This window comes from Pezoporus flaviventris, unplaced genomic scaffold (genome assembly GCF_033815535.1).
Source record: "Pezoporus flaviventris isolate CSIRO_AGI_PZ_B2104156 unplaced genomic scaffold, CSIRO_AGI_Pfla_v1 ptg000006l, whole genome shotgun sequence".
NCBI lineage: Eukaryota > Metazoa > Chordata > Aves > Psittaciformes > Psittacidae > Pezoporus > Pezoporus flaviventris.
This window is the reverse complement of record NW_026892554.1, coordinates 4,612,263-4,627,486: the sequence shown is the minus strand read 5'-3', so window position 1 is coordinate 4,627,486 and position 15,224 is coordinate 4,612,263. Positions and strand designations below refer to the sequence as shown.

Sequence of the window (15,224 nt, the reverse complement as noted above, 5' to 3'; positions counted from 1 at the left end):
CACTGCTACTTGAGTCACACACCCCTAACACAAACTCGGGGATTAAGGCAGGAAAAACATGCTTGCCTGACCATTTTTGGAAGGTTTTAGTGAGCATCCGGTGGATTATACACCAGGTTTTCCATTACTGCCATTGCCCACGCTGCAGTGATGACAGACCATCCTAACACAAAGGATCTTTTCTTTCTAGAAAACTTCATTACAAATATGGGCTCCCCAGAGGGATGGGGGAGTGTCTCTCCTTTGCTCAGTGATGCCTATGCACATGCACCTACAGCATTCCAGATACCTCAGTAACAGTCAATTTTTTATTCACACTGCACTGGCATACTTCCTTCTCACTCCCAAATGTCCCTCAAGACCATGTTGGTATTCTGATTGCTGTCAAATGCACCAAGAAGTTTCCTTACCTTCAGACGTCTCAGCTTTTGGATGCTCTATAATGAGTTGGCTTTGGTTCCTGATTCATCCCATGGCTCCTCATTGTTGCAGCCGTCACAGCATGAGTGAGGATGTCAGCCTGTGCTGTGTGATCTTCACCCTGGCAGGAGAGACAGCCACATCATGGACAGCCACACAACCGAAAAGGTCAATCTCTTCTGTTGGTGTTGCAAAACCAGCCTGTGCTTTGGCGGGCTGGGGGCAGGCTGGTGTCATTGGACAGAAAGGAGCTTGAAAAGTCAGAACTGATGGACAGAAAATTCAGAAATATATTTGGTCCAGGAGACATTCATCACCTCAATCCTTCAAAGCCAGCAACCACAGCCATAGAAGAACTGCTCTGGCACACATGTTCTTAATCCTTCTGTGGCAAAACAGTGTTAGAGTCAACATTTCAGGCTGTAACTAGTGGGGGAACTGTACCTGACCAACAGCCAGAGTATTTACACCTTTCTGGTCTCTGCTCTTAGAGGTTCCTAGTGAGCCCATCACTCTGGTACCTCCACACCTCAGTCCTGTCTTCAGCTTTTCACACAGCAAAAGACAGTGGCTTTCCCTGAGATTTTAAGCAGCCTTAAAGGACCACAATGGCATTTTTCACTCATTTATATCCACTGTTGTGAAATCATGATGTGAAAATCTTCGCGTTTCAAATAGTGTTTGACTCTTCCTGGGTTTTCACACAGGTAGGGAATGATTACCTTGCACCAGTTGTACCTTGTCCATTGACTCGCTGGGTCCATCTCATGTCTAGCTTAAAATCTGCATAATGAAAGCCATTTCCTTGCAATCCGTTCTCCTGTTCAAAGCTGCTCATGTGCCAGGTTGGTGTTTTTTAATCACATAAAATGGTATATATTAATGAGCTCTGAAGTTACATATAGAGCTAAAGCATAAAACCACTAATATGCCCCGTAGCATTCAGTGCTTTGAACACGGAACAGCATCTGTGTGAGAGTGTGATTGCACGCAGCTATGGAAACCAGTGCCAAAAAACGAGGAAATGCTGAACAAGTGGTGCAAGATTGGAAAAAACCTGGGAACAAAGATATTCAATTTGCATTAAAGGCCTGGTTCGCCAGCAGCCTGAAGTGTGCAACTTTCTGCTTTCAAATGATTATTTTCTGGATCTGCTGGCAATGTGTAGATTGTCTTTATCCTGAAAGAAAATTTCCTTCTCCCTCCAGCCCCCAACAGCAATAAAGGGTGAGCTGGTTCCCAGGTCAGATGTGACTATTCCAAACAGGACAACTTTTGCAGCATGGAAAAGTGCAAGGCCTTTTCCTCATCTTTGCCTTCATCCTGAGCAATTCCCTACTCATTTCCCGATGGTGCCAATTAAAAGGAAGAACTCCTGCCCTAATAGTTGTTAACAAAACAGGCACTGTCTGAGACTTTAATGAGTAAAACCATACTCAGTCACATAATATGCTCAGGAGAAGCCCAAATGAAAAGAATCACTGCAGTTCACAAACACTTGGGTTGCTGCGTCTTCAAATTATGAATTGCCAGGGTTGGAGATGTGATTTGTGATGTGAGGGTTGCCTTCGACTGCCAGGTTCAGTGGGATGCTTTTGAGGCTTAAGGATAAGCACTTGGAGAAACCATTGCAATCAGTGGCTGGGCAGTAAAGCAGGGTAATATGTAATTTATATGAGAAGGTATGTTTCTAATCTGTTATTGAGTTAATTGTATTAATCAGTTGGTGGTAACTAGGATAGCATCCATTCTTTTAAAATATATCAGGTAGTGCTGGTTGGAAGAGCTCGCCATCGAGACGTAACCAAAATCACCAGTTAGAAATGGAAGGTACATGCGCTCAGGGTACAAACCAGATTCTCATGGTTTATGACATGGGGAGGCAATGAACTGTTTTTACAGATTACCTGAGATGTAATGGATGAATCTGTCACTTGCAGACCTCACCTCAAGGGTGAGCACCTGCCTAAAGAGCATTCTCTACTGCACCCGTATGCAACTTCTGACGGGGGGAATACTGTGATATTTTTATATCTGAAAATGCTCAGGTTTTTGCCATGATCCTATTTGAAGCCTGAGCACACACCAGCTGGTAGGATTCTACATCAAAACCCATACCGTGCCCATCAGAGCATAAGCCTGTAAAGAAACAAAGGAAGAAATAATACAAACATTTCAGGCTATTCTTCTATGCTAATGTATGATATTTGCCTCTTCCATGAACCACCAGCACGGAGCAGAGCAGGTTTCACATGTTTACGTCACATGAGATACTCGTCTTTGCAGGAAACTTTATAGTGGGCTGGCCAAGAGGTGGCACTAAAGAAACACTGCGCTCTGGTAATTAAGAGAGGGGTGGGCTTCCCCCCACCTCCCCACCCCCGATCTGCACAAATGCTGCTGCTCTGAGTACATGACAATAAACAAACCCCAGTTCAGGTTTCTCGGCACACTCTGTTCTGTTTGGGCATATGCTGCAACACACTTGGTCTTTAGGAAAGAACTGGTGGTTCCATTGCAAGGGGAGCTTTAACCCTGACGTGCAAACCTCTGAGGTTGCCTCCCAGAGCTCAGAAGCACTCTCTTGTGTCTGTTTCTCTTGTACTGCTGACTGAGAAGCCTGTCAACATCTAGGTTCAGATGCTCACTTGGGCACTTCTGGTCAGTGCAAATGAGAAACAGTCGCAGTGATCACTTCTACCATGAGCTGATAAATTCCCTCGTTTTGATTTTGCATCAAAATTTAAGATGACCAAAGCAGTTTGTAATTCAGCATCCAGTGCTACAGCATCTCTAACAGCTCAGAAGAAGAGACGGATGCACATGGTCAGGAGTGCAAAGATTTTACAGGACCCCATCTGCCAGCTTCATGCAGTATATGTGTAGGTACAACTTCACAGTGGGACAGGGCCAGAGAGGTGGGGGTGCCCTCCATGGTACTGTGTCCTGTCAGAGAAATGGAAACAACAAACAGACCTTAAGAGAATCATACTGAAGGACATGGGAGATAAGAGAAGTGACGTGCACAGACCAAAGGTCCATCCGGCCCAGTGCTTTCAGATGCCCAACAGCAAGTACAGGAAAAGAGCAGGTATCATAGGAGAGCATTTTATAGCACATTCTCCCAGAGGGTTCCTGAACAGGGATGCAAGCAGATCATTAAGTGTAACACCCACCAACTTCCAGCTGACATCTCTTCCTTAAACCTTCTGTTCTCCCCACCCTGAAACCACCAAGCTTACAATGTGGCTTGCAAAGCAAAGCAGACGTGCTCCCAGACTGTCTTTCAGAGAATAAACCTCTACTATGGCATGAGAAGACCCAGGGTAAACTCAGAATTCCCTCTGAGTTACATGTAGCTCCTCATACAGCCCTCATTGCCAGGGAGTTTTCTGTTAAACTCATAAAGGTTGTAGCAGTTCTGAAAGCAAGGTGACTCCCTTCTGCCTCCCAAACTCCAGGAACTGGGTATTTCTCAGGATCCCCTATAATCTGTGCAGCCTCACAGGCTCTTTGCTGCTGTTCTGTTTACTTTATTATTTATCACCAAGGTGAGACAAGGAACATGAGAAAGATATAGCAGATCACAAAGCAGAAAAGGAGAAGCCATTCATGGCTGGCTGAACACAGGGCTGGGATTTCCTACAGAAAGTCTAGGAAGGTAGATGGGAAAGATCCTTTGGTTTAGAGGAACCCCTGGTGTTTTGTCCAGACACAAGGAGTCAGTTTAGAAAGCAGATTAATACCGTACACAGGGATTTCTGAGCCAGCAAGCTGAGCCGTGCTTCATGCTGCAATCAGAAAAATTAAAGGCAGCAAAAGGTTACATCATCCAGGTCTTAATCCAGAGATACATGGACTAAAAAACTGTGGCACATGGTTAAATGCTTTGCTGGGTCAGAGACCTAATTTGCTCCCTGTCACTGGGGCTGTCCTCTATCATGGACATTCTTTGGGCTAATTAAGACTCTGCTCCTAGCCACTGCACGAGTAGAACCCAGAGCATGAATCCTTTGGCACTTCTAAGTGCTGTCAGCGCTTTGCAGATAACAACAAATAATAATGATAACAACCTTTGTGTTTGAGGTTTGTGCTCAGGGTGGTTTCAGGGGTGATCAGATGTGGCAGAGAGATTGCCAAGCCAATCAGGACAGCCCCAAACAGTGCGAAAGATGCCCCAGATACAAATCTGGATAAGGAGTTATTTTTGTGCACTTTTTTACCTCCCCCCCCGCCTCCAACTTCGAAGTGTTCTTGTGGATCATCCCTCTCCTGTTCTTGCACTTTAGATGCTAAACTGTGTCTTTGCTGGGTCTGATTTTATGCTTGCAAAGTACATTTGCTATTTATGACTGATCTGCATGCACAGTTAACTTGCATGCACCTACATGGTGGCTCATGGCCATTAAGGTGCTCTCTTGCTCCTGGATTCACCTTCTCAATGCAGCTCACTTGCAAACTTACAAGGAAGGGACCATCCATCCTGCAGTGCTCCATGTGCAGTGCATGATCCCACTTCCCTCAGGAGCATGCAGAAACACCACTGCCACATAAATAACATTAATTATGCCACAGTGCTCACTGCATGTGCAAATCTGACACATCGTTGGGCATACATTTTGTGCATGAAATTCCACAATTGCTTTTCCAGTAACATGCTCTGCTTTGTTTTATGAGATCCAGATTGATTTTTGAACCCAGTTGAAACATCTCCTATTCCATCACATAGTAAAGAAGCTTCATTTACCTAAGTTACTACAAACATGTATTAAAGATCAGTAACATCTGGTTATTAACAATTAAAGTTTATTTGCTTGTCTGCCTTCCCTTTAGTGCTTTTAAGCTCTTTTAAGCCTGCCAGGACGGTACCTCGCTGGCAGGCTATGGCTGTGAACACTAGATGGCACTTTGCAGCAAGAAAGGTTAAGAGCTTATGCAACTAAATTAAGACCTCATTTATTGCCCTTATTCACAGGGCAAGACTTCTTGCTCACCATGTCCTCGCCACCTCGTTGGTGCTAATTTAGTGTTTAGTCCACAGAGAAAATTCTGATCAGCTCCCAGACAAATTCTCGTCTTCACCAAGAGATAAATCTCTGCTGATGTGATTATTCCATGATGAGTTCTAGCTTGTATTAATATCAAACTACTTTGTGCTGTGCCTCAAGTTGGAGCATATACATGCAGCATCTGTATGATAATGACTAGGCCAAATACTCCAAAAGCTGTAACTCTTCCTCCTGATTAAAACACAAAAACGGACCCTGCAGTGACCTTGTTGCAATTTACCAAACTGCAGCATCAGAAAACAAGGGTGGGGCTTCAAGTTTATAGATTCCTCCTGCCTCTCATACCAGGCTGTGTCTGGTACTTACTGGATCAGTTCAAAGGGCCAGATGTTGTCCTGTGTCAGTGCCTGGAATTCCCTGGCCCAAGGGGAGCTGAGCGATGCTGTTACTCACAACCATGCCATGACGGAGCAAAGAGAAAATAGTCCAGCCCAGCAGAAAGGAATCCTCCTGAAGTAGTAACAGGGAGACACGCAGGTTTCCCTTTGGAAAAGCTGAGGACAAGAAGCTGTCCTTTTACCTGCTGACACCTGGAGCTTGCACGAGGGCCAGCATTCATGTGAACGTGTCTCTTTTTATTTATCCCTGAGGCTGCACTGGAACAGCAACCCACAGCCAGCCTCAGCCTGCCTTGCAGAGCAGGTACGTGAACATGGTCTGGAGCATCCTCCTCTTCCTCTCCTGGAAGCTGAGGTTTCACCCCATCCTCTCCCAAGCCTGGCCTCCAGGCAGCACCCTGCCCTGCAAGCAGGGCAGGAAAACAGGCTGAGGCCACAGTAAACAACTTGCTGCTATCTATTTAGGTGCAAGGGTAAATGGCCATCAATTACACAGTAAATGTGATACGTAGAAGGCTTAAGGCTGCCCTCAAGACACAGGAAGAGCTGCAAGCACCCACCCTCCCAACATGTGGGCTCCTTTGCACAGAGCTCAGTCCCCACAGCATGTTCCAGGGTGCCACACCAATGCCAGATCACCACTTACACGGCAGTAATGGCAGAGCTGGCAAGTGCCAGCTCTACACCTGGAAGAGCAGAAAGGTTGTGCTCTGCTGTGCAGCGTACAGCCACACCACGGCCTTTCCTGGCCCTTCTTCACCTCTTCCTCCAGCCATCTCCCAGAGAACATCCAAGGTAAATCTCCCACTAGTGCTACTTCACCTGTTCTGGAAACCTTTTCATTCATTTTATAGCTGTTATTCCTTTAAGATGGAGCGCCCACCTTGGCTGTCATCTGTTGCTACTCCCTTAGAGCAGCAGTGCTCCTGTCCAGCCTGGTCTTTCCCAAGGTCATAGCTACTTTCAGCACACACCATGACCTTCCCACCTTTCACAGTTTTAGCTTTCTCTTTTAAATAAAAGATTTCTACATTTTTAAAGTCGTTACATGGATTATGTATTTGTCCTCTTACCTGCACAGCTTCCCCTTATTCCAGAAAGAGCTGGATGATTCTCAAAAACAATTACAGTTTCTGATGCTACCACAAATACTGTCTTCCTCTAATTCAGTAGTTTGAGTTCACATTAGTCTCTATCTCTTTGTTCTGCTTTAATATCGTTTTCTAGCTCCTCAGACAAATTCCAGACAAATTCAAGAGGACTTTTGTCTAAGGACTGAATAAATATCTTAAATTGTACCCTAGCCCCACAGCCATGGCTGAACAGCACCAGTAACTAGCAGCACGCTGCTGCTGGCCTCCACTGTTGGTGTTGGCTTCATCAGAGATGGCTGAGACAATGAAACAGAGCAGGCTGATAACAAAAAGGCGCTGGCCTGGAGCCTGGATGGGGCCACACATCATTGGCACCAGTCCAACATGGGACCAGCCTGGCTAACCAGCTGGAAGCAGGACGCAGCGGATGGGGGCTGGCTTGGCAAGGGGCTCATTGCTGACACCTAACGCTCACAGCCTCCCATAAAACACCCAAATAGGGCCTCATCCAGCACAGTCTCTGATTAAAGAACCCTTCCAAACCAACCAACAGATCATAGCATATTCTTCCTCTCTTCCTCCTCACAGACTATAGCCTTATTAACCTAATAAAGACACTTCAGTCTCCTTTCAGTTCAGGAGAATTCTCCCCATTGTTTCCACAGAAATCTCTTGGGATATGCTGCCAAGAGCATGTTTGCTGTCGCATTCCAAGTTGCTTGAAATAACAAAGAATTATCTGTACAATTAAGATCAGGCTGTACAATTTAGATATCTGCTTTAAAAGAGTTATTATTCTCTGCCAGAGATGTATTGTTCTTCCCCATTTAATTTTATTTACTTTTTTAGTGGATGCAACAGTTATGCTGTCATTTATCGGAGAAGAAGGAAACAGCAGCTGCAGAGCTGCGTATATAAAATAAACATGATGTGGATGAAGCTATTGGAAGCTCAGATTTCAAGGAGGAGAAGGGGGAGGATTGCTTTTAATAAGATCTCGTGTCAGTAAAGTTGTGAGATGGAACGGCAGGGTCTTACCCTATTAAAAATCAGAGTGGTAACAAATTCCTTTCTTTAATGGAAGCACAGTGTTAGCCCATAGACAGAGGCCTTAATTTGAAAAGTAAAAAGCAATTTGGTCATTCATGTTCAGACATCGTTGGGCGCTCCGCAGAGCATGCCGAACACACTCAGTTCTTCTTAACCCTTTGGCTGTGAGACCCATACAGCACAGGGGAGGCAAAGCCAGGCTCTATTTATCCTGTTGAAGAGGACTCTCTTCCTCTATCTGATCCCAGGAAGGCCGCCCAGGTGGGAGGCCAACGTCCCGCTCCCACCTCTGACGCTGCTTTGTTGTGTTAGCTCGGGTGAAGCGTTTCACTCGCCGTCAGTACAAACACAGATGCTGTTGCTATCAACGGCTGCTACTTGTTTGTTTATTCATCTGTATTAAGCTGGTGAGTAGGAACCCCCCGAGTACAACAGCACCACAGCCAGAGCCAGCTGCAGTGGTGTTCCCCAATAGGACATCACATGCTGTGACACGTATCTGCCCTATCCCTCACACACACCTGGCAGGATGCCTGGAGTGCTCTGAGCATGTGCAGGCAGTGAAAGGTCTGTCCTAAGCTAAGCAGAGGCAAATGCATACTGGGGCGTGGTGGCCTGACCCCCACAGCCCAGTGTGAGGGGCAGACAGTGGCTGTCAGATGCCCATACCTCCCACCTGCGTGCACCTCACACCGTGCATCACAACCGAGGGGCATGGGAAGCCAGGGCAGCCAAGCACAAAATCAGGCTGGATGAACAGCCTTATCGCAGGTGGTTTATAATAAAGCCAAAACCATTTTGCAGTGGAGCTAGATTCACCCACAGGTGATAACAGTAATAACACACATGCTCCTGTGGTATATCACTGTCTGCTCAAGCAGCACCTCACTTGAGACGGAGCTGCATGAGCTCAGGACGACTCCAAAACAACCAACCACCATGCACACACACACAGGCAGTTCTATTGCAGGCATTATTTCAGTAATAGCATAATTGTGCAAAATATGTATTTTCAATAATTGCATAATCAGCATGTAATTATATAGAGTAGAAAATATAAACATATATTAACCAGGTGAATGCATTTATTATTCAAATATAAATGTCAGTGGTAACTGCAGTAGCATCAGTCTGTATGTGTGTGTGCAATTAATAGAGGATTAGAATGAAATCCGTTGCATTTGGATAAATACCTGATACAGCTCAAGCCACCTCTGCAGTAGGACTGAGGGATCACAGTGACAACACTGTAAAGGCACCAGAAGACTTCAGCGTTACATCTGCATTAGAGGCCTGCCACCAGTTTGAAGGATCTCTCATTCATTCTGCTGAAAGCCACAGCAGAAACAAAAGGAAACAGTAGGAACTTCCTTTGCAGAGCTGCAGCTGCACCATGAGACCGCCTCGTACAAGGAGCCCAGCGACCACCACATCTGACACTAAAGCTCACAAAATCACTATCTAGCCCTCCTTAGACCCAACAATCTGACCTGATAAAAAGTAGTACAGAAATTCTGAAGGAAAAGTGTTCGATCTTTGACCTTTCACTCCTGCTCCTCCTGACGTCAGCTGTAGTTGGCCACTGGAAGCAAAACTAGGCCTTTAAGGGTTTATGTCTCATCTAGAAGAGCCATATTCCAGCAAAACAAACCCATTAGCCTAAGCATCTTCCAAGAGAAATATTTTATCATATGGAACAGCTCAGGGATTCAGCCTTCAATGAGGACTGTGCTTCGATCACAGATGGGATCTTGGGAACTGCACTAAATCACAGATGGTATATTTCTTCCTATCATTCACAAAATGGGCTATTTCCACTGCTTGCTGGGTTTTCTTCCCTTCTCTGGTTTTTATATTTTGCACATGGCAATTGCAACATGGATACAATTTTTTAAAAGGGCTCTTGAAAACATTTTCTTTTAATGATGCATGTAATCTTTCCCTCTTCAAGAAATCTAACACCAAAATGTCATTCTTTCCAGAAATTAAAACATACTTAATTTCAATAGTATTGCATTTATGGTTTATATGCTTTGCTTATTTATCTTCTCTGCCATTTCTGTTTCCTTGGATAAGCTCAACATTCCCTTGTTATCTCTTGAAATACTGCATCAGCCATGAGCTACTGCCTAGACTGAGACATGGCAGCTTCTGCTGCTGCCCACTCATGGGCCATGGGCAACTGGTGGATCACACATTCATCCTCCTTACAGTCTGCATTATCCTAATTCTGAATCACAACCAGCTGAAGACAGCAGCAAAGCCCAAATGCACACCATCGACTCCAGTCCTTGACTGTGGAGATGTATTTAGGCACCTGTAAAATCCCTGTGCAGTTAGAGTATGGAAGGAGGGAAGGAGGAGAAGGAGAGAAAGGAGCATCCCCTGGCACATCAAATTCTTTGGAGCAGCTTCTCTGTCTTTTGTCTATGTAGGGAGCCTAAGGCAGGCAGGTACTTCACCAAAGTTAGGGAAGGGAAAAGAATTTGGACATCCTCCAAACAACTTAGCCTTAAAACAACAGATGGAAACAGAGAAATATGGGGGTCCACAAACAGTCAATGAGATTGTGATATGAGTTTGCATAATACACGCCCGGCTCTGCACATCAGTGCATCTCCTCTTTCTAGCTGCTAAGTGACAGCAAAAAAAAGCCAAAATTACATCTAATACTTTCCTGAAATTGCTTCATTGCTTTTCCATGTAAACTGCTGCTATAGCTGGCACAGAGTTTTATTTGTTTGCTGGCAGGAGAGGACAGCCTATACAATATGAATAGGAGAAAAGGCAGCTACAAGCTGCCTCTCTCTGTTCAGCCACGATCCAAAAAGATTCAGAGCTCCACATGTTGCTATCAGTACAGTAACAACTGGGCTTCTACCAGCATCATGCTGTGATCCAACCTCTGGGGATCCTCTTCTATATCCATTTAACTTTTCCACCTCATTTACTATCACAAGATGCTCAAATGCTGTTGTCATTTTGCTTCTGTTTTGTATTTACTGATGTTATCAAATATTACACTTCACTGGAGGGTAATCTAGACAGCATTTCATGCCCTCTTCAATACAGAACTACTCAAACACTCGTGTCAACCCCAGAGCTGAACAGCAAATCAAACCAAGACTCCATGCAAGGCAATGGTAATTGTTCCACTTGGCTTTGAATCAGCCTTTTGAAGAGTATTTCAAATTCACACTGAATCAGGATTTAATAATCCTTTGGCACTGAGGTCAATATTGTGATGACAATAAATCATGCTCAGGCTGAGTAGGCATTTGTCACTTAACAATAGGTGTGCTTTCGGTGTCTTGTGCCCATCTTCCTGACCCTCAGAAAATGCCCACAGTGATCCCTCAGGGTCACAGACCAGGATTTTGACCCACCCAAGAGCAGCTCCAAGCCCTACCATCAATGCTGGTGCCTCAGATGTTAATCACACTTACTAGCACATTCTAATTCCACAACCTCACCTCAAATCCTTGCCAACGTATGTCTCTCACAGACCTTTATTAGGGGAAAATGCACGCTCAACACAGGGTCTCAGAGGGAGAGCAGCCAGATTTGCCCTCAGATTTCACAGCACTCACCCAATACAAACTCACAACATGATAAAAAGCCTGACAACAGCGTTGCCCCCATACTACATCACAGCAAAGGCCCAGTGTCCTGTCTTTGCTGGGTCCAGTGCTCACTAGATGGTCTCCTGCTTTCTGTCTATCAGAAATTAGGGTCTTCTTGGATTAGGGGTTGCTTCTGAAGCACCATGTTCCAGGGCCAGGAAAGCATCCTTCCTCATCTTGCTCCTCATTTAACATATTTCTGTTGTTGGTCTCTGAGTTTTCCCCATGACTTGCTCTACTACTTAAACATGCTCGGGGTGAAATAGTATTTATTTTGCCGTTGTATGCTGCTAATGTGCCCCTCTCCCAACTCTGCCCTGTAGAGAAGAGGTGCTGTACTATCGATCTGGTTTCCTTTTTGGCCAACAGGTGAGAAAATCCAGGAAAGTGGCCAGGCATCTGTGTGTTTCGCTTAGCATCATAACTAGGATGCCGAATAGGGTGTACATTCTTCTGACTGCATCTCTAAAAGCTCCACAGCTGGAATAGATACTGCTCATGGATTTTAACACTCATGCACCCTCTCCCATATAGCCCAACTATTCAGCCTTTATGAGGGTGAAGTGAGTATGAGCCTAAACGGTTCAGATGCAGGGAGTCTGTAGTCATGCCACACATGATTTAGTGAGTAACTGATGCAAGGCAAAATGATGGCAGAGCTCTCTGATCTAGCAGCTGTGCAAACAGGCTAGAGAATATCAAATTCAGGAAGCTGTATCTCCAGGAAATCATTTAAAAAAAGGAAAGATCCCTAGTGCCACATCTGGTGGCATCAAATTGTCATTATGACATGGTATTTAAGATGATTTAATGGGTTTATTGCCGAGTAAGAACCTTGGAGTTTGCTTAAACTACTGTGCATTAAAAGGATGTAACACTTTAAATGATATTCTGACAAAGTACTGCCTAAACAGTTCATTATCCTTGAGGAACACACACGTATGTACACCAGCATGTGTGTATATGGAAATAAATATATCAATAGGAAGCTGACTAGAACTGCACATCTACATACACGTATATTTAATGATACACTACAGAAGACTCACATGTTGTTAGAGCTTTCTTCTGGAGAAAGTCATTCACCCCCTTGCTGCCACTCTCTTCTACACCTCATACAGCCATCCAGCAGGCAAGATTTCTGTCCACCTTAATTACTTCTCACTTAGGGCACTGAATCAATGGGTGGTTTTGAAACAAAGGATTCAGTGACTAAAAAAAGCCTGAGAAAGTGCCTGGGAAAGGTTACTGATTATAGATGACTTCTAAGAAAAGGTGTCCTGCAAAAGAAAAGGTGTTTCTTTTCTAGTGGAGTATTTTTAATGCGACTTAGTGTTTCTCTCACCTTTAGTTCCTGGAACAGTTCTCATTTCCTCTGAATGTTCTGACTTCTTATCTCAGGCCCTTTCAGTGTGTTGATTTTAAATTCAATCTGGTTAATTCAAATTCAAGGCACGTGGCTCCTGAAGTCTTTCACCATCTTCTGATTACAACAGAATGGGGCTGTTAACGGTGTGGGGTTTTGTCAGTGAGGAAGAGTGAAAACTTCTTTTTACACTTATTCCTTTCTTACTAGATTGACATGACACACTGCAAGCCAGTCAGACAATCTTGCTTTGTGTGTCTGACTCAGGTGGTTCTCTCTCCACTGACTGCATACAGAAGGGAGGTTTCTGAACAGAGGTGCTCTGACGTGCACCTGGGATAGATGCCTTAAGTGAACAAAACAGATCACCACCTGCAAAATCATATACTGGTGCAGATTTGTCCAACCAGTCAAATTCTTGAACAATTCCATCACGTCACTGTGAGCTTTTCCATCATCTGTGGCCATTTTCCACCATCAATATGTTTGTCTTTTAGCATGCGAATAAAGTGTCAAAGCATAGTCTGTCTCTGCAAGGCAACTCTGTGCACGTAGCACACAAGTAAAAAAGGCAGTTTTCCTGTTCCAGCCTGTTTTAGCTGTTTAGATGCCAGAACTGACCTACACAGAGTAGCAGGGAGCTGCACACACGGCAAGTAAGCCCTGAGACCTCCCTAGTGCTGTGCCTACCCTGTCAATGCAGAGCTCTGTATGCCTGCCCTTGGGCCTCTGCTGACATCCCCTCTACACGGCACCACCACACAGCTCGGGGCTGGCTCTTACTGGGAGTCTGCCCCATACATTTACATCTTTGACTTTAATTTCTATGTATCTATAACATAATATTATTTTTTTTTCCCTATCAAAATCCATCTCTTACAAAGCAGAAAGGAAGCTGGAGCTTGTTTCTTCTGAAAGCAAGTCAGCTTCATTTCAAAATGGGAAGGGGTCTTCAACAACCAAAGGGTTGTTTTTTTCCTCTTTTTTTTTCCCCAGTAAGGGTTGGATAGCAAATAATTGGAAGAGGGAAAAAAATCACCTCAGGTTGTATATTGCCACTTCCTCTTGCATTGCAGTTAATGCAAACCTTTGATTAGCCTGCTGAAGAGACCACACATTCAATAATTTGAAGCAAAAGGTTAATGGTGTTATTACAACTATTATCCCTTTTAAAATCATTATCCTCTTGTTTTTTATGTCTATATTACCTTCACCTTTCCATGAACCCACTTTACCAGCTGTTTCCCTCTGTCATAAAGTTTGCTGAACATCATCCTAGGAATAGGATAAATGCCATGTTTTATCAATCAAGCCTAAGGGAATTCTCAGCTTCTCATAACCCAAACTGTAAAGGGAGATTATTACGAAGTTTCTATTTTGATTTTTAAATTGGCCATGAGTGAAATATACACTTAATGTCAAGGTGCAAAATGTTGCAATTATGACACCATTTTCCTTGGCAAGTTTTACAGTGCAGCAAAGTGTGAAAACTGAAGGCTTAGAAAAGACTGATCAATTGTAATTAACTTTAAATTGGTTATTTGTTAGGAGGACAAATAGTCCAAGCAAAAATGCAGCATGACCAAACCAAAGATAAAGTACTAAATGGAGGTGATAACCAGCCCTATTTCTAAAGCATCTTCCCAACTTAGGAGGCTAAATCCTACTGACTTTCAGGAAGCCTTATGCTCCTATCCCTCATACTGGAAAATGTGAATTAACTTCCTTGATTTTCAGAGTGATATTGACCTAAATCCATGGCACTGTCTGAGATGTATCTGAAAATGCTCCTTTCTCTCCAAAGACACTAGGAGGATCCAGATTGCCTAATTTCAGTCACCTTGAGTTAGTTGGTCCATCAACCTTTGCTCTTTATAACTTCCTGGCGCAGCTGTTTTACAGTTGGCACCTCCTGTAATCCACTTCTGTGTTCTTCAGCTCCTGTGGACACCAATAGTCAGTCTCCATCAGTTACACATCGAGCCCAAGATTTAACATTGGGCCTAGAAGAAATTGTCTACACAAAAGAAATTTCCAGTGAACTTACTTAAGTAAAACAATAAAACGTGGAGGAAATTAAAGGCCTTAAACCAATCAAGTTTTGTAAGTGCTCAGACTTCATTATGCCTTACAAAAATATCACACTTTTCCTGGAATTTGGAAAGAATCTGCTCATGATAATGCCTTGAGATGAAAATACATTCTTTGCAGAATGGCAACAGTGCAGCATTTTCTGAGCTCTTAGTAAAAATAAATGCTCTGTG

The 15,224-nt window shown here is 44.0% G+C and overlaps 1 long non-coding RNA gene across 1 annotated transcript in view; it reads right to left on the bottom strand.

Annotated features, from left to right (window-relative positions):
* The window catches only part of LOC133265833 (uncharacterized), a 40,816-nt gene that overhangs the window by 18,185 nt on the left and 7,407 nt on the right, over nucleotides 1-15,224 (bottom strand). Inside the window, exon 2 of the long non-coding RNA XR_009742127.1 lies at nucleotides 411-541. This is a non-coding gene — a long non-coding RNA (uncharacterized LOC133265833). The remainder of the gene's footprint in view (nucleotides 1-410; nucleotides 542-15,224) is intronic.